Below are 27,164 nucleotides of genomic sequence, written 5' to 3'. Positions count from 1 at the left end.
CCTACAATGCAGTATTTTTTAGGCACCTAAAATGATGATGCATATCTCCATTCATTTACATGGGAAAAAAAGGTCCAGAACATATTATTGAGAATAAGGAGTTGTTTGTATAGCTGCATGTATATGAGAATTCATCTATGTAAATTATATGTGTGTATGTGTAAAAAGATGAATGAAAGAATTTTTGTCAAAGTAGTAATTATTATCTCTAGCTGGTGGAATTTCAGATGATTTTTAATTCCTCCTTTGTACTTTGCTGGATTTTTTTTCAAGTTTACAATGTCTCTGCTATAATAAAAATCATTCATGTAAATAAAAATAAGAACAAAGATAAATATTACAATAGCAACCTGGAAAATGTTTATGACATTTTATAACAAAAAAATCACAATAGAGTTACATCTACACTATGATTGCATCTTCAAAATAGGTGGGCTTACTGACAAGGAAAAGAATAAGAAAAAAAAGAAGGAAATAAGTGATATGTTGTTGAATTGACACAGTTGATTTTTCTTTTCTCATAAAAAATGTCAACTATTGTTATGTTACTTGCTCCATAAACATTTTATGAGATTTAAGTATGTAATAAAACAGGTAAAATCAATAAAGGAGAAAGGTGGTTTGGTTGATGAAAAAGAAAAGTGGTCTGAAGAGAGCTGCAAGCTGCAGGAAATTTGGAGGAGATCTGTCATGGCTATAAATTGTTTAACCCCTGCCACACCCCCAAATCAATCAACAGGGAAGTTTCTTCTTGGGGATATTTAAAAAAACATTGACGTACTGCTGAAATGGTGAAAGAAAATACCAACTAATTTCATAACCTTTATCTACATACACCTCTCAGTAGAAAATATTCCCAATAATGATGACCGTAGAGAAAATAATGCATATGCTAATTTAAGTTTATATCAACACTAAACCTAGTCTTGATCTCACAGAGTTACCTACAAATTAGTGATAACTCACTATGGATTATTCCAGTCTAATTAAACCCTGTCAAATCAGCCCCTTCCTTTGCCCATACTTGGGAATTCTGTTAATGAATTATGCATTGAATATCCACAAATCATCTAATAATGTTATGAATGTCTTATGGTCAAAGGCCCCTTGAGTGGAAGGAAGATCTTCCATGTTCTCATTGAAAAAATAATCCTGGGGTTTAACAGACACAGCTTTCAGAGAAGACTTTGTACTGGGTGTAATAATTTCTGCATATTTCAATCTTACAAGCCTAAGAGTGTCTCTGAGGATTCATCAGAAGGAATCCCAGAGGTGCAAAGAAAAGGGAACCCTCCTACACCGTTGGTAGGAATGTAAATTGGTAGATGAGCTATGGAGAACAGTATGGTGGTTCCTTAAAAAACTAAAAATAGAGCTACCATATGATCCAGCAATCCCACTCCTGGGCATATATCCAGAGGAAACCATAATTCGAAAAGATACATGCACCCCAATGTTCATTGCAGCACTATTTACAATAGCCAGGATATGGAAGCAACCTAAATGTCCATCAACAGAGGAATGGATAAAGAAGACATGGTATGTATATACAATGGAATATTACTCAGCCATAAAAAGACAAAACAATGCCATTTGCAGCAACATGGATGGACCTAGAGATTGTCATACTGAGTGAAGTAAGTCAGACAGAGAAAGACAAATATCATATGATATTGCTTATATGTGGATCTAAAAAAAGCGTACAAATGAACTTATCTACAAAACAGAAATAGAGTTACAGATGTGGAAGACAAACTTAGTGTTACCAGGGAATAAGGGAGGGGAAGGGATACATTGGGAGACTGGGACTGACAATATACACACTACTATATATAAAATAGATACTAATAAGTACTGTATAGCACAGGGAACACTACTCGGTACTCTGTAATGACCTATATGGGAAAAGAATCTAAAAACGAGTGGTTATATGCATGTGTATAACTGATTCACTTGGCTGTACACCTGAAACTAACACAACATTGTAAATCAACTATACTCCAATAAAAATTAAAAAAAAAAAAAAAAAAAAAGAAGGGATCTTAGGCTCCTGACCCAGAAGGATGCTCCTGGTTTCATGGGGACCTAATGAACCACCCCTGTGAAATGCTAGCAAAATGCATTCATCTCTGACAACTCAGCCTTTTGCCTCCAAAGGGAAGAATCAGGAAATTACAAAATGTTAGTTGTGAAAGCAAGGAGATATCATACAGCCATCACAGCACTAGAAGCTGCCTCAAGGGCAATTGTAGGGGAAATTTTTGGAATTTTTGGTGGGTGATTGAGGCAAATTTGACAGGAGCTTTCTGCTCTCCCACTGCTTCCATCAAAGCAGCCATACTGTACTTGTTTTATACATTGCACTTCCCATAGATATTGGTTTGAGGTGCAGGGGAAAATTGTGAAAGACTTTAAATTGGACCAAAAGATCACTGGGCGTCTTCAATGAAAAACAAGGCGTCATCTAACACATCTTCTGAATTATCTAGTCTATGGGGACTTTGGGCATTTCCTTATCTGTGAGTTATTCTACAACTCTGTAAATTATAGATAACTGATAGCAATGCAAATGACGCTTGTCCACAGACATGGAAATTCTGTACAGTGGAGGGACAATTGATCCACTCTCCCAAATGAAAGTTTATTTAATAAATAATAAGGAATAATATACTCTCACCTTTCACATGTGATTGTGATATTTAATCACTACATATTTAACTACATATTTCTCAACAGCATTGTACTCAACACTTTAATATCCCCTTACAAGCAATGACCACTGTGTTTGTACACAGTCGGTGTTCAATGAATGTTGTTAAATAATCTATAAACGACTGTACATTGTATTTTATGTCCTACTGATAACGATATGCACCTGTGACCTTAAAATAAGGATAGGAGTTGATCATTTGTTCTTCATGTGCACAGGGAGGGCTCATGCTCATTTTTAGTTCCTTCATTATTCTCCCCTCTAAGCTCCCTCTTCCTCTGCAGTTCTAGGATGCTCTATAATTAGAAACCAGCCAGGCATCAACTACTTCCTCTGGGCAAGTTTGTGCCTTAACACCTCTCAGTGACCTTCCATGCTAATTAAGCTCCGTGTGAGAATAAAGAACATTGGTACTTAACTGAAATAAAAAGCAATTAAGTGGAAACATTTGGAGATGATTGTATGTTAATAAGAAATCTTAATCAATGTGTATACCTATGAGACTAACAGAAGCACCTTTGAAGAATTCACATTTTCTAATCAAACAAAATACAAACTTCCTTGTTTCCTAAGATGTGCACAGGCTCACAAAAATCTTTGATTTGTTTCACAGAGAGAAGGAAAAATTACTCTTATTCTCTTTGTAGTTTTCTGAAAATTACTGAAATATCCCTGAAGCAAAGTTTACTTTCTCTAATATTTTAATTGAGAGTACTCTAAATTTTATCCAAGAAATCTAAGCTTGGGTTTTTTATCTTTCTAAATCTTGTAAGCACATTAGTAATTTGTATTAAAAGTACATAAATAAAATGGATTAAATGCAGAAGGTTTAGATCAGGAGTTAGCAAACTGCAGTTACTGGCCAAATTTGGCCTTGCCTCTTTCTGTACAGTTCAACAGCTAGGAATGGTTTTTACATTTTTAAAGGGTTATAGAAAAAAAACAGAAGAATATCGTACAGGGACTATATGTAACACACAAAGACTAAAATATTTACTATTGAGCTCTTTACAGAAAAAGTTTGCCAACCTTTTATTTAGATGATAATCTGAACTGGAATTATTAGAACAACCCACGTACATAAAACCATCCTAATTCAAAAAAAAGATGGAGTTAAAAATCTAAATTAAGAAAGTTAAAATTTAATTTACTCATTAAATAATAAATTAATTCAATAAACATGTATTCCATTCCAACCATGTTCCAAGGAATGTTCACACAATTAGCTTATTTGCGAAGAACCAGAACCAGGACTAGTTCAGTACATTGTCCTATGTCACCCCATGACTGAAGCTGATATGTCTCTGATTCCAAAGACTGAAAAATTCTCATTATATCATACCCCTGGTTGGGGAACTAAGATCCTGCATGGCGCAGACAAAAAAAAAAAAACAACTCAAGAACGTGCAGGAATGCTCTTAATGACCACTGGTGTTCAAGAAACTGTTTTTTTTTTTTTTTTTTTTGCGGTACACAGGCCTCTCACTGTTGTGGCCTCTCCAGTTGCGGAGCACAGGCTCCGGATGCACAGGCCCAGTGGCCATGGCTCACGGGCCCAGCCGCTCCGCAGCACGTGGGATCCTCCCGGACCGGGGCACGAACCCATGTCCCCTGCATCGGCAGGCGGACTCTCAACCACTGCGCCACCAGGGAAGCCCCAAGAAACTGTTTTGATTAATAGATAAAAATGATTTGACTTAAATGTTAGATTTTGGTAATAAACGAATACCTTTGAGTTATTTGTTTATTAAATAAGACATAGCCCAGAAGTTTAATACACTCTGACTTGTCTTTCCAAATATTCTCCCTCTCCTATTCCCCAGACATGTGGGATATACTTCAACCTATATGACAAGGTTCAAATTAATATATTCTCTGAATTATCGAATCCAAATTGAGGTTGCTCATATCAACCACAAGTATTTCAACATGCTTTATACAATCTATTCAAGGCATATGATGCTGTGTAGAGTAACTGCAACAGTGCTTCTGACCCATAAATAAAAGTCTTCACAGCTACAAATATATGAAAAGAGGTAACAATCAAAATTCTCTGAGGGCTTCCCTGGTGGCGCAGTGGTAGAGAGTCCACCTGCCGATGCAGGGGACACGGGTTCGTGCCCTAGTCTGGGAAGATCCCACATGCCGCGGAGCGGCTGGGTCCATGAGCCATGGCCTCTGGGCCTGTGCGTCCGGAGCCTGTGCTCCGTAACAGGAGAGGCCACAACAGTGAGAGGCCCACGTGCCACCAAAAAAAAAAAAAAAAAAATTCTCTGAGATTTCTGCAATAGCTTTGCTAGAGAAATTTTGCAAATACTGTTATTTTAGACAAAAATCTATTGGAATTAATGACTATCCAATTAAAGGAAGGTTTATTTGTTGGCAGGAGAAACTCAGTAGAGTGCCAACTTTGCCCAGATAAACCGAACATACTATGTTTTAGCATACCGTATATTGGGTACACATGGACCCCTCATGAATATTCACTGACCCCTCCCTTAGAAGAACAAAGAATATTGCATATGACACGCTTAAAAATAAATCTTGGCTAACGTTGATAAAGGGAAACATTGGCTGCTGAAATGATGCATGGTTCCTCTTTTTCACTTTAATTCTACAACTTTTGTTCCCTACATTTATTGTTTTATTCCCCACTATATTGTTTATATTCATGTCTTCTACAAGCACAGTATTGTTTTAGGAACTATGCTGTTGTACCAAACAGCATGGAAGGAATACTTCAGGCCCTCTGGGACCCTAGGATCTACTTTAGGAGACAGGAATATATTTTGTCAATTGTAAGATTACATCTTTTCCTATGTTAACATTTCAAATTGAGATATGTCATACACCTGCTGTTGACCAGGCTAAACTCAGGATGTCGCTATCATTGTCCAAACATGCTCAAGACTTGGTATTAGTTATTCATAGTCATCACTTCAGCTGAATTATGTGCATGGTTGGTGCCACATATAATGAGTTTAATTACATTTGGAATAACTTTAAATAGTACCCAGTGTTATAGCATTGAACTGAAAAATCTGTGTATGCAGAAAAATTCACTGACACTGGGCATACATTTTACACAAATGAAGCAAGTAGTTGTTTTGGGAAGAATTCCATATTTTTTTATATTGCATATTTTATTATAAAGCAAAAACCAGATATGTTGTGGCACCTGAGAAAAGATACTCCAAAAACGGTGAAGATGTGTTACATTTTGTTATATGTATATATAATCCCGATTATATACTAGGCAGTGCAAGTGAGAGCAGGAGACTGCCAAATCCTTAAAATAGACAAGAGAAATTTCAAAACAACAGGATGCTACTATGATTATTGTTAAGGAATTGTAGTATGCACAGTTTAATTGGCAACATTTCCTTCTGTCTATCTTCCTGACATATAAAATAAGGTTGTGTCCTAGAAATCAATGTTGTCTTCAATCTGACAAAATATGGTACTTACAAAACTAATAAAAGGGGAAGCAAGGCAGTTTGTATCAAAATCAAATGAATGGGGACTTCTCTGGTGGTCCCATAGTTAAGAATACGCCTTCCAGTGAAGGGAACATGGGGTCAAACCCTGGTTGGGGAACTAAGATCCCACATGCCATGGGGCAACTAAGCCCGGCGCTCTAGAGCCCACATGCTCTGGAGCCCAAGCACCACAACTAGAGAGCCCGCATGCTGCAACTACTGAGCCTCTGCACTCTGGAGCCCACATGCCACAACTAGAGAAAGAAGCCCGAGTGCCACAACTAAGACCCGACACAGCCAAATAAATAAAATAAAAGGCAGAATCATATTTTTTAAAAAATCAAATGACTGGTTTGGAGAGTACAGGACTTTCATAAAGGCCTGGGAAGGCTTTGAAATGAAAGTAAGAGCTGAGCTTTGTGGTAAAGACAAGTTGTACTTTAAAAGTTGCAGTAAAGGTCACTGCCTGACATTGGGGTGTGGACAGAAGGCTGATGTGATGTTATTGCACCTAGCAATTAAGAGCATGAGTTGTGTGTCCAAATCCTTGCTCTGCCACTGACTAGCTATGGTGTAATCGGTCTTAAACTCTCTGGGCCTCAGTTTTCACATCTGTAAAAAGGCAGTAATAATTGTAACCATTTCATAGTCCTGCTGTGAAGATTAAGTGAGTAAATAAATTTAAATTGTTTTAAAAAAATTCTTACTGAATAAATCAATGAATATGAAATAAAGTTGGAGTAAAGGTAAAGGAATTGCAGGCAGGACAAAGGTCATAAGCAGATATTTGGAATGAGATCAAGTCTGGTATATCCAGGGGCAGGTTAGACATAGATTTAGCCATAATGAAAAATAAAGTTCTGAGAATTATCACAGGACTACACCTGGAGTTTCCTAAAGGTCAGACTGAAGAATTTGAGTCATATTCCATAGTCAATGGGGGTCATATGCTGTTTATTTCTCCTTCATTTTAGAATAAAATTTTGTTAGGTTTTGAATTCTATATTGGTAACTTTTTCTTTCAAAACAATATTCCATTGCCTTTTTCTTTTTTTTTTTAAAGAAGATGTTGGGGGTAGGAGTTTATTAATTAATTAATTTATTTTTGCTGTGTCGGGTCTTCGTTTCTGTGTGAGGGCTTTCTCTAGTTGTGGCAAGCGGGGGCCACTCTTCATTGTGGTGTGCAGGCCTCTCACTATCGCGACCTCTCTCGTTGCGGAGCACAGGCTCCAGACGCGCAAGCTCAGTAGTTGTGGCTCACGGGCCCAGTCGCTCTGCGGCATGTGGGATCCTCCCAGACCAGGGCCCGAACCCGCATCCCCTGCATTAGCAGGCAGACTCTCAACCGCTGCGCCACCAGGGAAGCCCTTCCATTGCCTTTTAATTGCTATTGTTTCTGTTGGGAAGTTATCAATGCCTTCTTGTTGATGCCTTTAAGGTAATGTAGGTTTTTTTAATATTTATCTTTCTTGATATTTGTAGGCTTTTTAAAATGTCCGTTGAAGTCTTTAGTCATTTTGGAGAAATTATTGATCATTACCTCTGCTTCTGCCAAAATCTTTCTCCTTTCCTTCTGGGACTCTAATTACATGTATAATGGACTTTACACTCTGCATCACAGGTATTTGACATCCGTTTTATTTTTCCTTATTTTTTCTCTGTGCTTCAGTTGAAATCTTCTGTCTTGACCTATATTTTAGTTCACTAGTCCTGCCTCCTGCTGTTTAATCTGCTGTTAAATCTATTTATTAAGTTCTTAATTGTGGATACTGCATTTTTCAATTTAATAACTTCCCTTTGATTATTTTGTATAGATTCCAATTCTCCAGTATAATTATTCATCTTCTGCTCTATTTCCTTTTTTTTTTTTTTTTTGGCTGCTTTGGGTCTTAGTTGTGGCACCCGGGATCTTCACTGAGGCATGCGGGATCTTTCATTGTGGCGTGCAGGTTTTCTCTTCTCTAGTTGTGGCACACAGTCTCCAGGGCATGTGGGCTCTGTGGCTGTGGCTCGCGGGTTCCAGAGCATGTGGGCTCTGTTGTTTGCGGCACACAGGCTCTAGCTGGGGCGCACAAGCTCAGTAGTTGTGGAATGCGGGTTTAGTTGCCCTGCAGCATGTGGGATTTTAGTTCCCTAACCAGGGATCGAACCCGCGTCCCCTGCATTGTAAGGTAGATTCTTTACCACTGGACCACCAGGGAAGTCTCCTGCTCTATTTTCTTGAACACACTAATCATAATTATTCTAAAGTCGTCGTGTGATAATTCTAATATTTAGTTCACCTGTGAGATTGTTTATATTCTCTGCATTTTTGTTATTGTTGCTGTTATTTGGTTTGTCTTGGGTTTTGGTTGTATAATCCTATTGCTCGACAGGCCCAGTAGCTTGATTGAATGCTAGACATTGTTTGTAACAAACGTAAAAGCTCTGGATGATTTTTCATTTTCCCATCAGGGTTAATCCTTTCCTTTGCTGGACAGAGTGAGGATGAATCCTCTTAATCCATTCAGGGATTGAGCCAAGTTAAGGCTGGGTTGCTTTTAGGTAATAAACAAATATTGTGGCTTGCTGTTGTTCCTAAGGTCTAGTGCCCCAGAACGTTCAGCTGAGAACATGATTTGTTTACCAGGCCCCAAAACTCTTGGCAGGCCCTGAAATCTAACTTCTCTGTTCCCAAACTGAAAAATTCTGATTTCATTTCAGGCGTTTTCAGATTTAATTTGTAGTCTTCTGAACAGAGTAGCTGTAGAATTTGGCAAATGTCTTGGGAACAAAACTGGTGTGTGTTTGAAAACTCTCGATTCTATTTTTGTCTCCTCAGTCATTTTAGCTTGCCAAATGGTATGATGTCTCTGTCTTCCAGAGTGGCCCTCTGCCTGGGCAAAGCTTATCTGTTCTCAGCCTCTTGCCTACGTTCAGAACCAGCAAATTCTGGGAATGCTGGTTATAGATTGTTTGCTCACCTCTCCACAGTTAACCCCTCTCTGGCATCTTAGACTCTTTAGCCTGATTTCTTCAGAAGCTCACTGATGCCTTTAAATTCAGGATGTGTGTATTTTATGTGGATTTTCTATTTATTTTTGAAAAGATTGCTAGTTTATCTAAAACTAACCCATCTTACCTAGATAGAGAAGTCTCAAATCTACAGGCCTTTAAACAAGAGACTGATGTAATAAAATTGCTATCTGTTAGAGGGTAAAAGGTAAGAGACAAACTGGTAAAGATGGAACAGACCTTGAAAGAGGTGGTAGTAGCAGAATTAAAAGGAAACTAGAACTCTGGGAGCATTATCCCTAACCTTTGTTACATCTCCAAGGTAGATACTATTGGTCTCACTTTACAGAGGAATCAATAAAAACTTAGATATGCATTATTGTCTTTTCTACCTCCCAAATCTATATATCTTCTCTACAGCATAGTAGAGCTGAGTCCAAAGTGGCTCTACATCACTAAGCCTCAGTTGTTTGATCTGTCAAATGAGAATAATATCTATTTCATAAAATTGTGACCAATGAGACAAATACATATGAAAGCACTTCATTAACTACAAAGAGGTATATGGTTTTTTTTTTTTTTTTTTTTTTGCGGTACGCGGGCCCCTCACTGTTGTGGCCTCTCCCGTTGCGGAGCACAGGCTCCGGACGCGCAGGCTCAGCGGCCATGGCTCACGGGCCCAGCTGCTCTGCGGCATATGGGATCTTCCCGGACCAGGGCATGAACCCGTGTCCCCTGCATCAGCAGGCGGACTCCCAACCACTGCACCACCAGGGAAGCTCAAGAGGTATATGTTTTAAGGGTAATTGGGATTTGTTTAACCAGGTATGGTAAGACACACAGACATAGAAATGACTTCATAAAGGAAGAATTTTTTTTATATTCACAGATCCCTAGAAATACAAGGCACAGCATGCCATGCAGGGCCACATGGGGAAGCACCAGGATTGATCAGGAGGCAGAGGGAGCAAAGGAAGAACGTGGGCAAGAGTCTTTATTATGGTTACTGCAGGAAGGAATGGGCGAGGCAGGGTACACAGGCTTAGGATTGGCTAGTTCGAATAATTTCAGTGGGTCTGGGGCCCAGGGGCTGTCCTTAGTTGTCTGGTACCTGGCCCTGATCTAATTGGGGCAGATGGATGGTGGCAGAGTATGAGAGCCCAATAAAGGAGGTGGTTGGGGTGTGGGCTCTAGATTAGTTGGTTTGCATATAAAAGACACACTCACAGGTGAGTTGTTTGCTGTATCTAGGAATTAGCTAACCCTGAGAGGGACAGTCCCTTCAGGGTCAGCAAGGCTCCAAGATGTCAAAGCATCAAAATACAGAAACAAAAGACATGGTTAACACAGTATACACTTATAGTAGCAGTTATCTTTCTCAAGTACTGATATTCTGCTAACTCTGAGCTCATGAAGAATCGTAGAAGATTCATTTTGGTTGCCTATGATGAGATGTATATATAGACCCTCAGCTCTTCAGGGAGACTCTCATGCTCAAGGGAAAAAAAAAAAAGAAAGGAATCTCTGTGTTCCCTTGAGTAACATTATACTTGTAATGGCATCAGTGACATCTCACTCGCTAATTCAGTGTTGTTTATAAAATCTCTAAAATACGATGTTGACGGCAATTGTATTTCAATTAATAACTTTAAAATTCCATGTTTATTTTTAAGCAGCTGTTGCTTGTTATATGAATAATTACTTTCTCAAAAAAAACAATCGCACCAGATGCATATTTTTTAAATATTCAACACTGTACAGATTATCCCCATTGTTTGTTTTTATTGAATTCTCTACTCCAACTATAAACACATTTGCTATTTGGGCAGTGCTCAACAGTGTTCAAACTAACATTAACTTCCTTCTCAAATACAAATGCTTGTGGGGGCAGTTTTTGCAGTGTGGGAGTTAGTTCCAGATGTATTAAGAGAAGAAAAGTGCCCATGCTGTACAAGCTTGTTTTCTTAAAAGGTAGGCAATTAAACTAAACAATTTCAGAACTGTTTAATTTATTAGTTCAAAACCAAAGTATATATCATAACAATCAACCCCAAATTATAAGGAATTTTATTCCAATTATTGGATTTTTTTTTTTTACAAAAAGTGCAATATGTTTTCATAATACGATAAACTCCAGTTGCCCATCTGCTGCCTAAAAACTGTAACACATATTTTGTAATCTCCGCTGGGTCAGGCATTATGTCTTAAATCCCATTCTCCTGTGCCACATACAGCAAGCAAATACCCTTTTGCCTTCTTAGTGGCAGTCAAAATTGTGATGTTTACAAGTTTACTATCTTGTAAACTCAATGAGGCAGTTAGAAAAGAAAAAAAATAAAGTGTCTGGCCAAATATCTCCAGGAATCTAGCTAAAGCAAATGTTAATAATTAAGGCACTTTTGTCCTAATAACAAGGAAAGGCTAAGTTCCAGACAATAACCATGGCTTCTTCCTGTAATCCACTCACATCACATAAAACCAATTCCTAAGAATTAAGAAGTATTTTTGCTTTAATATTTTGTTACACATACTACTCAACAAAAATAAAGCCCAAGTATAGTATACCTATATTCAGGACTCGCTACGCAATCTGCCAGGCCTAGTACAAAATGAAATTGCGGGACTCCTACCTACCCTCACACGCATGGAGGAAACATCAGAGACTACCGCAAATCCAGAGTGAAATACTTTTCACCACCCCTCACCAGGCCTGTCCCTGAAACCGACACAATGAAACTATTTCCCCATCTCGTTTTCTTACTTCCATATCTAGTGTTTGGGTGAACTCCTTCACAATCCCCATTTAGCCACTGCCAAATTAAACATTTTATCTTTAATTTATCCAAAATATCTATTTTGCACAGGAGAAGAATGTCTTTGTGGGTTTTTTTATGCCAGTCATGAGAACTAGCAGTTGGTTCACTTTTCAGGGCCAGTCACAAAGCTGGATGGCCCTTTATTTTCATGGATAAGTTGGTGGGTTTGGGGAAGCAGGAATGAGGGTACCTCTGAGACGAGCACAACTGTTCTACAGCAATACATAAAAGGGGGGGAAGAATTTGATGTTTGAGGAGTAATTTAGGAAGCCTAGAGCAAGGAGAAGAGAAGGGGGAGAAGATGCAGGAAACAAACTTTGTGATGTGCAGTATGATTCTTTTTCTTAACCCACAAGATTATCAACAAGATTTGTGCAACTGTAATTTTGAAACTCAGAAGAAAAAAAGCAGAGTGTCATCCTTGATCTCTATGGCACAGAACAGTGGCTACTAATGCAAAAGAAACAGAAGGATGACTAAGGAAACTTGAGGACATGAGCAACTTCAGAGATTAGTCAAACTCTTATAAGGAAAACTGGGAAATTTGGACTTCCGCAGGCCATGAAATTAAGGAACTAGAGCCACATTTGCCAATTGTGGAGGCAAAAGGTGTTCTGAGCTCCCAAATGACTCTCACATTAATAATAAAGAGAGCTTTACTGTGTGCCAGCCCTCATGGTCACAACTGTCCATCCATTAGGTCTTCTAATCATTCCAACAACCCTATCAAAGAGATATTATTTTGCAGACAATGAAAATAAGACACAAAGAGGTTACAGAATTTCCCCAGGATCAGACACTTACTAAATATTGGAAGTAGAACTAGAAAATAGGCAGTTGACTTCCAAAAGCAGTGACTACTCTAAAATTCTATCTTGTGTCATGTTCCAGGTGGTCCAGGAAAGTAGATACTGTTATTCAGAACTTACAAGTGAGGGAACTGAAGTCAGAAACACTAAGTAGCTTATCCAAGAGAAGCTAGTTAGTGGCAGAATCAGGATCAAACTGGATGTGGCTGATTTCACATCTTTGCTTTTCCTCTAACCCCTTTTGGCTCACCTGGACATAGAACTTAGGTTCATATTCTAGCCCTATCCTTCACTGTCTATGCAACCTGAGCAAATCACTTAACTAGCTGGATTCTTAGTTTTCTCATCTGCAGTGTTCCAATTATAACTACTTTGAAGTATTTCTAATGGGATATAAAATAACACATGTGAGCTGGAATGCATTATGCAAATATATGGTATATTTGCTGCTGTATTTTGGAATGAGAGGACAGTACTTCCCAAGATGCTTTTCACTCTCCCCATTGCTCAGTATTCACTAAGGAAAGAAGAAAGAGATACATCTTTTGAATAATGTTAATTTCATCCCACAGCTTTTGATTATTCATTCATCTGAGTGATCCAGTCTCATTACATTCAGTCATTCACTCTAAATGCTTGGCAGGCTTCCAGACAGTTATTTGTTCAACTCAATAATCTAAAGTTTATTGTGTTAAATAAATCACACCTGACAAAAACTCATGCTTTCAAAATGATCTTTAAAAGAGGGTGCTACTAATCATGAAAAATCTGAAGGAGAAATTAAGGAAACACTTCCATTTACCATTGCAACAAAAAGAATAAAATACTTAGGAATAAACCTACCTAAGGAGACAAAAGACCTGTATGCAGAAAACTATAAGACACCGATGAAAGAAATTAAAGATGATAAAAACAGATGGAGAGATATACCATGCTCTTGGATTGGAAGAATCAACACTGTGAAAATGACTACACTACCCAAAGATTCAATTCAATCCCTATCAAACTACCAATGACATTTTTCACAGAACTAGAACAAAAAATTTCACAATCTGTATAGAAACACAAAAGACCCTGAATAGGCAAAGCAATCTTGAGAAAGAAAAACAGAGCTGGAGGAATCAGCCTCCCTGAATTCAAACTATACTACAAAGCTACAGTAATCAAGACAGTATCGTACTGGCACAAAAACAGAAATACAGATCAATGGAACAGGACAGAAAGCCCAGAGATAAACCCACACACATATGGTCACTTAATAAAGGAGGCAAGAATAACATTGGAGAAAAGACGGCCTCTTCAATAAATGGTGCTGGGAAAACTGGACAGCAACATGTAAAAGAATGAAATTAGAACACTCCCTAACACCATACACAAAAATAAACTCAAAATGGATTAAAGACCTAAATGTAAGGCCAGACACTATAAAACTCTTAGAGGAAAACCTAGGCAGAAAACTCTATGACATAAATCACAGCAAGATTCTTTTTGACCCACCTCCTAGAGGAATGGAAATAAAAACAAAAATAAACAAATGGGACCTAATGAAACAAAAGCTTTTGTACAGCAAGGGAAACCATAAAAAAGACAAAAAGACAACCCTCAGAATGGGAGAAAATATTTGCAAACAAAGCAACTGACAAAGGATTAATCTCCAAAATATACAAGCAGCTCAATGTCAAAAAAACAAACAGCCCAATCCAAAAATGGGCAGAAGACCTAAATACACATTTCTCCAAGGAAGATATACAGATTGCCAACAAACACATGAAAGGATGCTCAACATCATTAATCATTGGAGAAATGCAAATCAAAACTACAATGACGTATCACCTCACACCAGTCAGAATGGCCATCATCAAAAAATCTACAAACAATAAATGCTGGAGACGGTGTGGAGAAAAGGGAACCCTCTTGCACTGTTGATAGGAATGTAGATTGATAGAGCCACTATGGAGAACAGTATGGAGATTTCTCAGAAAACTAAAAAGAGAACTACCATACGCCCCAGCAACCCCACTACTGGGCATATACCCTGAGAAAACCATAATTCAAAAAGAGACATGTACCACAATGTTCACTGCAGCACTATTTACAATAGCCAGGACATGGAAGCAACCTAAGTGTCCATCGACAGATGAATGGATAAAGAAGATGTGGCACATATATGCAATGGAATATTACTCAGCCATAAAAAGAAACGAAATTGAGTTATTTGTAGTGAGGTGGATGGACCTAGAGACCGTCATATAGAGTGAATTAAGTCAGAAAGAGAAAAACAAATAGCATATGCTAACACATATATATGGAATCTAAAAGAAAAAAAATCGTTCTGAAGAACTTAGGGGCAGGACAGGAATAAAGACGCAGATGTCGAGAATGGACTCGAGGACACAGGGATGGGGAAGGGTAAGCTGGGAAAAAGTGAGAGAATGGGATGGACAATATACACTATCAAATGTAAAATAGATAGCTAGTGGGAAACAGATGCATATCACAGGGAGATCAGCTCGGTGCTTCGTGTCCGCCTAGAGGAGTGGGATAGGGAGGGTGGGAGGGAGACACAAGGGGGAGGAGATATGGGGATATATGTATATGTATAGCTGGTTCACTTTGTTATAAAGCAGAAACTAACACACCATTGTAAAACAATTATACTCCAATAAAGATGTTAAAAGAAAAAAAGTGGGTGCTAAAGTGACATTGTCAATTCCAAAACATCACAGATGATTTTAAGGCTTTTAACAAAACAACATAAAAGCTTGACAATTTAATTTAATGCTGTACTGCTTCCTATAACTGTACTTTGATTGGTTTTCACTACTTACTAGGCAGTAATTTTTTTCATGTGAAATATAATTTATACTTTTAGAAGATATGAGCTGTCAGTGGTGTAGGCATAAGCAAGGTAAAAATAAAACTCTTCTTGAGGAGCCAATGCTTTGCTTCATTTAGTTTTCACATTTTTAAAATGTTAATATCAGAGGCCACAAATGTATAAAAGCTGGATGTATTTAATTTCCATAAAAAGATATTGGACACTCATTTGTATAATTTTGGAAGAACACTGAGGAGTGTGAAAAATAAATTTCTCATTATATGTAATAAAAATGAAAGAAAAACCAATGAATAATATGAATTATCACAAATACTGGACTTCAGAAGCTACACTAGGAACAGATAAAGTAATGAAATAATGTGTAACCAATTTGAATGTAAGATTAAAATCAATTAATAAGTAGTCAGAAGATGTTTATCATTTCAATAAGTCAAAATTATATCTTCATGGAGGAAAGTATTGGCATGAATAACCCAGAAGAGTATATCATCAAAACAATTTATATTAAATATATGAGTACTTTGCTCCTTATTTGGATGTAAGTTCTGGGAGCAACTCAATTTTGCATGATATTACAACTAAATAATGGATATTTGCTGGAAATATCCAATTAAGGAGAGTTGGTAGTACTGACAATTTCCCGTTGTTTTTCCCAGCTCACTAAGCTTCCTCTTCCATGGTAGGACAGAGAACATGGTATGATTAATCCAAAGCACTAATGTAAAACTAACCTGGCTTCTCCCCCTTGACTGCTTAACCACTTCCTCACCTGGTCAGAAGTCAATATAAAACGAAGTAGCTTAGTTTAAATGATTCTCCCTTTGGTCTGTCCTCAAATAATCATCATCCTTATGTCCAAAAAAGACAGAAAGAAAGCAGATTAAGTACCAGTGTAAATACACTGGAATCAAGATATGCTACAGTCCATGTGCCAACAGATAACTGGGAACAGAATGCTTTGTGATTAAATATAACACATCTCATATAAACACAGTGTTATGTTTCAGTAACCATAATTTTGGAATACAGTAACTAGATACAAAAATAGAGCCTTAAATTACTTTGACAGAAACCTGTTGACTGTGTTGAATCTGTCAGATTCAGATTGTGATAAATTGATTTATAATTTATATTATTAGTTAGAAATAAAATATTAACAAGTTTTCAAATGTATTACTCATCAACATTTGCCTCTAATAATTAAAGTACCAGACTGTTAAGTGCTTATATCATAAAAACAACAATTCATTGTTATTTTGAATACCATGTAATGACTGCTTAACTTGTTTTCATATTCAGTCACCTACAGGGATGCCTACGTTTCTTTAGAAGGAATAAATGCATTTCTTCCATATAGGAATATTTCAGGTCATCCTAAAGAAGTCAAACTCTAGCAGATGACACAGTTACCTGGTACTTTAGGGACTATCCACCCAGAAAACCCAGGTAATTTAGACAAAGATATGGGTTTCTTCTTTTTTTTTAACTTGAAATTATAGGGTCAGCTGAGTAGAAGGTCCTAAAGGCATCAGCTAATTAAGCAATGCTCTGCTGCCCTGAGGCTGTTTAGAGACTGCATTTTAAAAGTAACCCATGGATCAAATAGTATAAGAAGTACACACACACACACACGTACATGCGTATGTGCACAGGCATACATGCGCACACACAGGTAAATGAGTGCATGTAAAGACTGAGGAAAATGAATAGGATCTGGAATCTAGTTAATAGCGTATTAATATCAATTACCTCATTTTGATACTCTACTGCAGTTATATAAGATGTCATCACTTAAGAAAATTTAATTGAAGGGTACGGTGACTCTATGTACTATTTTTGTAACTTTCTGTGAATAGACAATTATTTCAGAATAAGTTTTTTTTTTTTAAGTATCCCCATGGATAATTATGCCTCAGTGACCTGACACATTACTATATTTTGAATGCTAGATCAGTATCACAGAAAAAGATCTAAAAGGAAATTACTAAGACAATGAGGTATTAATTTGCTGTCATTGCCACCACTTTTTGATCCAAAGCTTTAAAAAGAAAACAACTAAATTTAGGTTAAGATTAGGGTCATAATTAGTGGTGTGCTGGTAAATGTTTACCAACCAGTTTTTGAGTAGGGAACCCTGAATTTGCAGCATTTGTTCTTTTCCATAGTGTAAATATTCCACCATGGCCAATTTCAAACTACAGCTGTAATAACTGGCTCACAAATTCCTGAAAACTTAGCAATCAGTTCTCATATGAAACCTGCTTCATCAAGAAAGAGAATGGGCTCTGAGTGGGTATATATCCTCAGTTTCTTTGACTCCTTGTCTGTCCCACAGGCAGAGTCACAGCAGGACAAGGGCCAGAATTGGGCCTTTATGACTCAGGTTCCCTCTTGCCTAGATCTAAATCATCATCCCACATAACACCTTCATCCACCCAATCCTCTTCTGCTCATTTACTTTATATCCGAACAAGAATTCAGCCAAGGTCAGAAATAGTTGATAAGAGATAGAGAGGACATGCTCATCGTGTATTACATAGTGGGATAATTCCTATTTCAATGGTTTTCCCGCCATATAACATATCAGAAACATGCCATGGGCTGTAACCAATTTGCTTATCACTGATTTTAGAGAACCAAAGCACCTTTTTATATTAGTACACAGTACATTCCAGTAATCACTCTTACAAATAAATGATGAGAGCTTCTTTGGAGATACTGTGCTCTTGAATGAAAATTCATTTCTCTTCTATCAGAAAGGATCATGCTTTATGATAAATCAGATGTCTTTGTGGGATAGGACAGCAACTGAGGAGTGGGAGAGTAAAAGGATACTTAGCTAGGCAACCAGATTCTTATTAGCATTGATAGGTGGTGACTGGTGCCAGCCATCAACCTAATCATAGCTGGCTGGTCCTGTATAAAAAAGTTCAGTTCACATACAGAAGGCCAATAGGCACATGAAAAGATGCTCAACATCGCTAATTATTAGAGAAATGCAAGTCAAAACGACAATGAGGTATCACCTTATACCAGTCAGAATGGCCATCATTAAAAAGTCTACAAATAACAAATGCTAGAGAGGGTGTGGAAAAAGGGAACCCTCCTACACTGTTGGTGGGAATGTAAATTGGTGCAGTCACTATGCAGAACAGCATGGAGGTTCCTCAAAAAAACTAACCATAGAGTTGCCATATGATCCAGCAATCCCACTCCTGGGCATATATCTGGACAAAGGTATAATTCAAAAACATGCATGTACCCCTATGATCATAGCAGCATTATTTACTACAGCCAAGACATGGAAGCAACCTAAATGTCCATCGACAGATGAATGGATAAAGAAGATGTGGGACATATATACAGTGGAATACTACTCAGCCATAAAAAAGAATGAAATAATGCCATTTGCAGCTACATGGATGGACCTAGAGATTATCATACTAAGTGAAGTAAGTCAGAAAGAGAAAGACATATAACATATGATATCACTTATATGTGGAAGCTAAAATATGACACAAATGAACTTATTTACAAAACAGAAACAGACTCACAGACATAGAGAACGACTTGTGGTTGCCAAGGGGGAGGGGGGGAGCGGGGGAGGGATGGATTGGGAGTCTGGGACTAGCAGATGCAAACTATTATATATAGAATGGATAAACAACAAGGTCCTATTATATAGCACAGGGAACTATATTCAATATCCTGAAATAAACCATAATGGAAAAGAAAAAAAAAATTCACAAAATAGAAAAACAGCTTAAAATACAGTTCACAAAGAATGATTTGATACCACATTTTAAACAGTGACTCTGAATGTTAAGATGGTAAAATTCCAGGATAACTAAGAAAAATAAAATTAATTTTAAATTATTTAGAGGCCTGATTTGGTCTTAGTCTTTCTAGACAACATTAGTTAGACACCTTGTTTCAGAAATCAGTGCCTACTTAAAGTCACAAGGGTAACTTATATTTTCTTACAAAATTTTTATTTTTTGCCTTTCCATTTCAGGTCAATGGTATATTTCAATTAATTTTGTATACAGTGTGAGATAAGAGTCAAAGTACATTTTTCAGTTCTGTCTTACCTTAAGTGACTGTTTATGTACGCATCTATTTCTGGACACTTTATTCTGTTCCATTGGTATACTTTTATGTCCCTGTATGAACACCATACTGTCTTAAACACCGTAGCTTTATAGTGATTCTTTAACATAATACTCTTTAGTAAAAAAAAGGATGAACTATTAATATATGCAATAACTTGGATGGATATCAAGGAAATTATGCTGAATGAAAAAAAGTCAGCCCCCAAAAGTTACATACTGTATGATTCCATTTATATAACATTCTTGAAATGACAAAATAATAGAGATGGAAAAGAGATTAGTGATTGTCAGAGTTAGAGATAAGAGGAGGATGAGCAGGAGGTAGGTGTTATCATAAAAAGGCAGCACAAGGACAAGAAATCCTTGTGGGAATGGAACTATTCTATGTCGTTTTTTTTTTAACTACTTTACTGGAGTATAATTGCTTTACAATTTTGTGTTAGTTTCTGCTGTATAACAAAGTGAATCAGCTATACATATACATACAACCCCATATCCCCTCCCTCTTGATCTCACTCCCACCCTCCCTACACCACCCTTTCTAGATAGTCACAAAGCACTGAGTTGATCTCCCTGTGTGATGCAGCTGCTTCCCACTAGCTATCTATTTTACATTTGGTAGTGTATATATGTCAATGCTACTCTCTCACTTCGTCCCAGCTTACCATTCCCCCTCCCCATGTCCTCAAGTCCATTCTCTACGTCTGCATCTTTATTCCTGTCCTGCCCCTAGGTTCATCAGAACCATTTTTTCATTTTTTTTTTTTAGATTCCATATATACGTGTTAGCATACAGTATTTGTTTTTCTCTTTCTGACTTACTTCACTCTGTATGACAGACTCTAGGTCCATCCACCTCACTACAAATAACTCAATTTCGTTCCTTTTTATGGCTGAGTAATATTCCATTGTATATATGGGCCACATCTTCTTTATCCATTCATCTGTCAATGGACGTTTAGGTTTTGCTTCCATGTCCTGGCTATTGTAAATAGACCTGCAATGAACATTGTGGTACATGACTCATTTTCAATTATGTTTTTCTCAGGGTATATGCCCAGTAGTGGGATTGCTGGGTCATATGGTATTTCTATTTTTGTTTTTTAAGGAACCTCCATACTGTTCTCCATAGTGACTGTATCAATTGACATTCCCAGCAACAGTGCAAGAGAGTTCCCTTTTCTCCACACCCTCTCCAGCATTTCCTGTTTCTAGATTTTTTGATGATGGACATTGTGACTGGTGTGAGGTGATATCTCATTGTAGTTTTGATTTGCATTTCTCTAATGATTAGTGATGTTGACCATCCTTTCATCTGTTTGTTAGCAATCTATATATCTTCTTTGGAGAAATGTCTGTTTAGGTCTTCTGCCCATTTTTGGATTGGGTTTGTTCTTTATGTTTTGGGTTTTTTTTCTTTTTTTAAAATGGTAGCCAATTCTTTTCTTTTCTTTTCTTTCTTTATTTATTGGCTGCATTGGGTCTTCGTTGCTGCGTGCAGGTTTCCTCTAGTTGTGGTGAGCGGGGGCTACTCTTCATTGCAGTGCGTGGGCTTCTCATTACGGTGGCTTCTCTAGTTGAGGAGCATGGGCTCCAGGCATGCAGGGTTCAGTAGTTGTGGCACACGGGCTCAGTAGTTGTGGTTCCCGGGTTCTAGAGCGCAGGCTCAGCAGTTGTGGTGCACAGGCTAATTGCTCCATGGCATGTGGGATCTTCCTGGACCAGGGCTCGAACCTGTGTCCCTTGCATTGGCAGGCAGATTCTTAACCACTGCGCCACCAGAGAAGCCCTGGTTGTTACCTCAGGTTGTTTTTTTGATATTGAGCTGCATGAGCTGCTTGTATATTTTGGAGATTAATCCTTTGTCAGTTGCTTCATTTGCAAATATTTTTCCCATTCTGATGGCTGTCTTTTCATCTTGTTTATGGTTTGCTTTGCTGTGCAAAAGCTTTTAAGTTTCATTAGGTCCCATTTGTTTATTCTTGTTTTTATTTCCATTTCTCTAGGAGGTGGGTCAAAAAGGATCTTGCTGTGATTTATGTCATAGAATGTCCTGCCTACGTTTTCCTCTAAGAGTCTTATAGTGTCTGGCCTTACATTTAGTCTTTAATCCATTTTGAGTTTGTTTTTGTGTATGGTGTTAGGGAGTGTTCTAATTTCATTCTTTTACATGTAGCTCTCCAGTTTTCCCAGAACCACTTATTGAAGAGGCTGTCTTTTCTCCATCGTTGTTCTTGCCTCCTTTATCAAAGATAAGGTGACCATATGTGTGTGGGTTTATCTCTGGGCTTTCTATCCTGTTCCATTGATCTATCTTTCTGTTTTTGTGCCAGTACCATACTGTCTTGATTACTGTAGCTTTGTAGCATAGCCTGAAGTCAGGGAATCTGATTTCTCCAGATCCATTTTTCTTTCCCAAGACTGCTTTGCCTATTCAGGGTCTTTTGTGTTTCCATATAAATTGTGAATTCTTTTGTTCTAGTTCTGTGAAAAATTCCATTGGTAGTTTGATAGGGATTGCGTTGAAACTGTAGATTGCTTTGGGCAGTATAGTCATTTTCACAATGTTGATTCTTCCAATCCAAGAGCATGGTATATCTCTCCATCTGTTTTTATCATCTTTAATTTCTTTCATCAGTGTTTTATAGTTTTCTGCATACAGGTCTTTTGTCTCCTTATGTAGGTTTATTCCTAGGTATTTTATTCTTTTTGTTGCAGTGGTTAATTGGAGTGTTTCCTTAATTATTCTTTCAGATTTTTCATCATTAGTGTATAGGAATGCAAGAGATTTCTGTGCATTAATTTTGTATCCTGCTACTTTACCAAATTCATTGTTTAGCTCTACTAGTTTTCTGTTAGCATCTTTATGATTTTCTATGTATAGTATCATGTCATCTGCAAACAGTGACAGTTTTATTTCTTCTTTTCCGATTTCGATTTCTTTTATTTCTTTTTCTTCTCTGACTGCTGTGGCTGAAACTTCCAAACTATGTTGAATAATAGTGGTGACAGTGGGCATCCTTGTCTTGTTCCTGATTTTATAAGAAATGGTTTCCATTTTTCACCACTGAGAATGATGTTAGCTGTGGCTTTTTTATATACGGCCTTTATTATGTTGAGGTAAGCTCCTTCTATGTCTACTTTCTGGAGATTTTTTATCATAAATGGGTGTTGAATTTTCTCAAAAGCTTTTTCTGCATCTATTGAGATTATCATATGGATTTTATCCTTCAGTTTGTTAATATGGTGTATCACATGGATTGATTTGGATATATTAAAAAATTTTTGCATTCCTGGGATAAACCCCACTTGATCATGGTATATGATCCTTTTAATGTGCTCTTGGATTGTGTTCGCTAATATTTTGTTGAGAATTTTTGCTTCTATGTTCATCAGTGATATCGGTCTGCAGTTTTCTTTATTTGTAACATCTTTGCCTGGTTTTGGGATCAGGGTGATGGTGGCCTCATAGAATGGGTTTGGGAGTGTTCCTCCCTCTGCTATATTGTGGAAGAATTGGAGAAGGATAGGTGTTAGCTCTTCTTTAAATGTTTGATAGAATTCTCCTCTGAAGCCATCTGGTTCTGGACTTTTGTTTGTTGGAAGATTTTTAATCACAGTTTCAATTCAACTGCTTTGCTTAGTCTGTTTATAGTTTTGTAATTCTTCCTGGTTCAGTCTTGGAAGATTGTGCTTTTCTAAGAATTTGTCCATTTCTTCCAGCTTGTCATATTTATTGGCATATACTTGCTTATAGTAATCCCTCATGATTCTTTGTATTTCTGCAGTGCAACTTGTTACTTCTTTTTCTTCATTTCTGATTCTGTTGTTTTGAGTCTTGTCCCTTTTTTTCTTGATGAGCCAGGCTAGTGGTTTATTTAGTTTATCTTCTCAAAGAACCAGTTTTTAGTTTTACTGATCTTTGCTATTGTTCCCTTCATTTCTTTTCAATTTACTTCTGATCTGATCTTTATGACTCCTTTCCTTCTACTAACTTTGGGGTTTTTTTGTTCTTCTTTCTCTAATTGCTTTAGATGTAAGGTTAGGTTGTTTATTTGAGATGTTTCTTGTTTCTTGAGGTAGGATTGTATTGCTGTAAACTTCCATCTTGGAACTGCTTTTGCTGCATCCCACAGGCTTTGGCTCATCGTGTTTTCATTGTCATTTGTTTCTAGGTACTTTTTTATTTTCTCTTTGATTTGTTCAGTGCTATCTTGGTTATTTAGTAGGACATTGTTTACCCTTCATGTGTTTGCATTTTTTACATTTTTTTCCTGTAATTGATATCTAGTCTCATAGCATTTTTGTCGGAAAAGATACTTGATGCAATTTCAATTTTCTTAAATTTTCCAAGGTTTACTTTGTGACCCAGGATATGATCTATCCTGAAGAATGTTCCATGAGCACGAGAAGAAAGTGTATTCTGCTGTTTTTGGATGAAATGTCCTATAAATATCAATTAAGTCCATCTTGTCTAATGTGTCATTTAAAGCTTGTGTTTCCTTATTTATTTTCACTTTCAATAACCTGTCCATTGGTGAAAATGGGGTGTTAAAGTCCCCTACTATGATTATGTTACTGTTGATTTCCCCTTTTATGGCTGTTAGCATTTGCCTTATGTATTGAGGTACTTCTATGTTGGGTGCATAAACATTTACAATTGTGATATCTTTTTCTTGGATTGATGCCTTGATCATTATGTAGTATCCTTCTTTGTCTCTTGTAATAGTCTATATTTTAGCCTATTTTGTCTGATATGAGAATTGATACTCCAGCTTTCTTTTGATTTCCATTTGCATGGAATATCTTTTTCCATCCACTCACTTTTAGTCTGTATGTGTCCCTAGGTCTGAAGTGGGTATCTGGTAGACAGCATATATACAGGTCGTGTTTTTGTATCCATTCAGCCAGTCTATGTCTTTTGTTTGGAGCATTTTATCCATTTACATTTAAGGTAATTATTGATATGTATGTTCCTGTTACCATTTTCTTAATTGTTCTGAGTTTGTTATTGTAGTTCTTTTCCTTCTCTTGTGTTTCCTGCATAGAGAAGTTCCTTTAGCATTTGCTATAGAGCTGGTTTGGTGGTGCTGAATTCTTTTAGCTTTTGCTTGTGTGTGAAAGTTTTAATTTCTCTGTCAAATCTGAATGAGAGCCTTGCTGGGTAGAGTAATCTTGTTGTAGGTTTTTCCCTTTCATCACTTTAAATATGTCCTGCCACTCCCTTCTGTCATGAAGAGTTTCTGCTGAAAGATCAGCTGTTAACCTTTTGGGGATTCCCTTGTATGTTATTGGTTGCTTTTCCCTTGTTGCTCTTAATATTTTTTCTTTCTATTTAATTTTTGATAGTTTGATAAATGTGTGTCTTGGTGTGTTTCTACCTAGATTTATCCTGTATCGGAATCTCTGTGCTTCCTGGACTTGACTATTTCCTTTCCTATATTAGGGAAGTTTCCAGTAAATGCTGGAAAGGGTGTTGAGAAGAGGGAACCCTATTGCACTGTTGGTGGGAATGTCAATTGATCAAGCCACTATTGAGAACAGTATGGAGGTTCCTTAAAAAACTAAAAATGTAACTACCATACAACCCAGCAAACCCACTGCTGGGCATATACCCTGAGAAAACCATAATTCAAAAAGAGTCATGTACCCCGATGTTCACTGCAGCTCTATTTACAATAGCCAGGACATGGAAGCAACCTAAGAGTCCATCGACAGATGAATGGATGAAGAAGATGGGGCATATATATATACAATGGAATATTACTCCGCCATACAAGGAAACAAAATTGAGTTATTTGTAGTGAGGTGGATGGACCTAGAGACTGTCATACAGGGTGAAGTAAGTCACAAAGAGAAAAACAAATACCATATGCTGACACATATATATGGAATCTAAAACAAACAAACAAACAAAATAAAAAACCGTTCTGAAGAACCTAGGGACAGGACAGGAATAAAGACGTAGATGTAGAGAATGGACTTGAGGGCACAGGGAAGGGGACGGGTAAGCTGGGCAAAGTGAGAGAGTGGCATAAACATATATACACTACCAAATGTAAAACAGATAGCTAGTGGGAAGCAGCCGCATAGCACAGAGAGATCAGCTCGGTGCTTTGTGTCCACCTAGAGCGGAGGGATAGGGAGGGTGGGAGGGAGACGCAAGAGGGAGAAGATATGGGGATATATGTATACATATAGCTGATTCACTTTGTTATACAGTAGAAACTAACACACCATTGTAAAGCAATTATACTTCAATAAAGATGTTAAAAAAACAAAATTTTAAAAATTCTTTTGAAGAATAAATATTATTTTGCAATCTTTTACTGCTAGTATATACAACGGATTTTATATATTTATTTGCATATTCAGTAGTCTTGCTAAATTCATTTAACTATAATGATTTATTTTTACATTATTTGAACTCTTCAAAAAGCATAATTATATCTATATATCTGTGAATAATAATTCTGTTTTTTCCTTTAAACGTCATGAGTTTTTATTTTCCTTTTTTTTTTTTTTTTTTTCGGTACGCGGGCCTCTCACTGTTGTGGCCTCTCCCATTGTGGAGCACAGGCTCCGGACACGCAGGCTCAGCGGCCATGGCTCACGGGCCCAGCCGCTCCGCGGCATGTGGGATCTTCCCGGACCGGGGCACGAACCCGTGTCCCCTGCATCGGCAGGCGGACTCTCAACCACTGCGCCACCAGGGAAGCCCTATTTTCCTTTTTTAAATTGTATTATTTTTTCAGTTTTATTGAGATATAATTGACATGCATCACTCTATGTTTAAGGTGTGCAGTATAATGGTTTGACTAACATTTATTCTGAAATGATTACCATAATAGATTTAGTTAGCATCTATCACATGCTAACTCATACAGATACAAGAATAAGAAAAAGATAAAAAAGAAAAAAAATTTTCCTCATGTGAGAACTCTTAGGATTTAGGATTTACACCAACCTTTTTCATATATATCATACAGTAGTGTTAACTATAGTCATCATATTATACATTACATCGCTAGTACTTGTTCATCTTATAACTGTTTTTTTTTTCTTGTAGCTTTTGACCTCCTTCCTCCAATTCCACCTCCCCGACCCCATCCCCCTGGCAACCACAAATCTGATATCTTTTTCTATGAGCTTGGTGTTTGTTTGTTTTAGATTCCACATATAAGTGAGATCATACAGTATTTTTCACTATCTGACTTATTACATTTACCATAATGCCCTCAGGGCCCATCCATGTTGTCACAAAAGGCAAGATTTCCTTGTTTTCTATAGCTGAGTAATATTCCATTTTATATAGATGTACCATAACTTTTTTATTCCTTTTCTTGATTTATTGCACTAGCTAAGATCTCCAGGAAAATATTGATTAGAAGTGGTGTTAGTAGAT

This window comes from Globicephala melas, chromosome 6 (assembly GCF_963455315.2).
Source record: "Globicephala melas chromosome 6, mGloMel1.2, whole genome shotgun sequence".
In the NCBI taxonomy this organism is placed as follows: Eukaryota; Metazoa; Chordata; class Mammalia; order Artiodactyla; family Delphinidae; genus Globicephala; species Globicephala melas.
This window is presented reverse-complemented; position numbering follows the sequence as displayed.